Genomic DNA, 2,356 nt, shown 5'->3' on the forward strand with positions numbered 1-2,356 from the left:
GACAGAACCACGATTTCAGTCATGTGCCAAATCAAGATACTGGATGTGTAGGGAAAGTGAAAGTAAATGTTCAGGCTAGTGGGGGAGGGGAGGTTCAGAATCTTGCTGGGCATGACCTAACCTGTTTAATGTAAATATGCACACGTTCGCCCAGGTGTTCCTTGGTTATTGTCTGATGTAACTGCACACGTGCACCCAGGTGTTCTTTGGTTATCTGATTTGCAAAGTATAAAGGACACACAGCCCTGATCCACAGCGTCCTCAGGATGCCCTGCAAGGCCACCAGGGTGGCTGCTGCTAGCTACCTGAGCTAGCATCTAAATAAAGCCTATTAATTTTTACCCTCAGCTCCCAGGATCTTTTTCCTATTACCTAGTTCATGGACCTGCATGTGAAGGATTTGTGACCCAGTCTGCATAATGGGTTTGAAGGGTCTCTGAGCCCTAGCCTGACAGGATGCATTCTGGCTCTCCTTCTCACACTCTACCTACACGGCACCATAGATCCCATCAAGATCATATTCATCTAGAAAATGGCCAAGCCCAAGAAGGTGGCCATCTCGTTGAAGAAAAACTCCACCAAGGGATAGAATGAGCAGATCTCCAGTGAGACAAAAAAGCCTCTCATCAGCATCCTTGTTGAGGAGTAGCTCATAGTGCTCTTGTTCCCAGTAGCTGCCAAAGAAGCCTCCCGAGAGGACATCCAGCCCCCGTGAAAAACTTGTAGCTTATCTCCTTTGGCCAGTCCTCCAAGGTGAACACACCAGCCATCATCTCCAGTAACTCTGCCTCCAAAAATGCATCACTCAACATTGCAGAAGCCAAACCATATGTAGAGCTAGGGCTGGGTCTGGAGCTCACAGAACCCTCAAGCCCGTTCACAAAACCTTCACGTGCAGTTTCTACCAGCTAGGTAACCAGACAAAACGGTCCTTGGAGGGCCGGCCCGTGGCTCACTCAGGAGAGTGCGGTGCTGATAACACCAAGGCCCCGGGNAAAGTCCAAAGAAAAACAGAAACTGAGCAGCTGCCTGCAGAGTAAACATGCTCTATTTTTAGACACAAGCCCTGCAGGCCAGGTCTGCTTCACAAACTCAAGAACACACAATAGCAACTAACTAAAAAGATACATGGGTGCACATGTGCACTAACTCCACCCACACACAGCTTGTTTACAACGGAATGTGCTGCACGACCCCCAACCGGACCTAAGCCAAGGGAGCCTGACTAAATAATCCTATTTTCTCCACACCATACAAGAAAAAATTGCACAGGAGAACTTCAGGTAAAGTCACAAAATAATGGTACTGAGAAAAGAGAGTCCCCTTCACCAGCATCCAAAACCTAGAAAAGTAGAGTTATCTGAATCAGAAGGTAAAGGTGGCAAAATGTCTGCAGCAGATTCTGTGCAGCAGAGCTGCCAATACAGACGACAAAACTAGCAGTCTTCATTTCACTCTGTCTCCTTTTCTCAGATGGTGGTGGTGATGATGAAGATGATGAAGATGAGTGGCCTGAGAGATCCCAGGTGAAAAATGGTGAGGTAGGCAGGGGGCTTCCAAGAGTACCTCTCCACCACCAAGAAAGTGTCAGAAAGAAACTTCTTCTTGTGCTAGGTGTAGAAGTCTCTATCCAGTACCCACCAGAAGGCACATTTTCCTTCTGTCATGCCTCCTCCTTGGCTGTGGCACAGGTCTCTAACACAACCACCAGGAAAGGCTCCTTCTTCCCCACCTCGGTGCCCGTGTTGCCCAAGAAAACACTTTCCTCCAAACAGAGGAGATATTCTCTTTCTCTACCTCCAAAGAATGGCTCTGTCCCTCCCCCTCCAAAATGAAAGTCATTACCTTTTCCACCCCCAAAGCCTGAGGTCTCTCTCCCACTTGTCACCTCCCGAACAAAGAAGCTCCCCAGCCATTATGAGGTGTTTGCCTTCAATATCATCAAAACACAGAAAAGGTTTTTCCCAGAACCAATCTACCTGGGAGGAGTAATAAACACAACCAAAGGAAGTTCCTCAGATCTCCTCACATCCTAGCTCATCTGTCTCGAGGTCTTCTAAGCCAGCAGCTAAAAAAACACCTCCATCCCCTGTCTAGTCTCAGTCACTGTGTATAAACTAGTCACCATTGGTACTGGTCAAAAAGACTAAAAGCCCAACACCAAGTCCATCATTGGCAAGGAATTCCCATAAAAAAGGGGGCAGAGAAAAAGGACAAGAAACATAAAAAGAATAAGAAGCACGAAAAAACCCAAGACTGAAAAGGTTATGGTGGCAGCTACTGTATCTCTTGTAGCCATTGCTGTCCCACAACCATATCAGCACAGGAAGAACCAGAGGCAGAGAAGGAGACTGAA

General features: G+C 47.3%; 1 pseudogene; it reads left to right on the forward strand.

The window, feature by feature from the left end:
- LOC103599439 overlaps positions 1 to 2,061 on the forward strand; it is a 7,851-nt pseudogene extending 5,790 nt beyond the window's left edge.
- The last annotated feature ends 295 nt before the right edge of the window (positions 2,062 to 2,356 follow it).

Source organism: Galeopterus variegatus, unplaced genomic scaffold, assembly GCF_000696425.1.
Source record: "Galeopterus variegatus unplaced genomic scaffold, G_variegatus-3.0.2 Scaffold2963, whole genome shotgun sequence".
NCBI classification, from domain to species: Eukaryota; Metazoa; Chordata; class Mammalia; order Dermoptera; family Cynocephalidae; genus Galeopterus; species Galeopterus variegatus.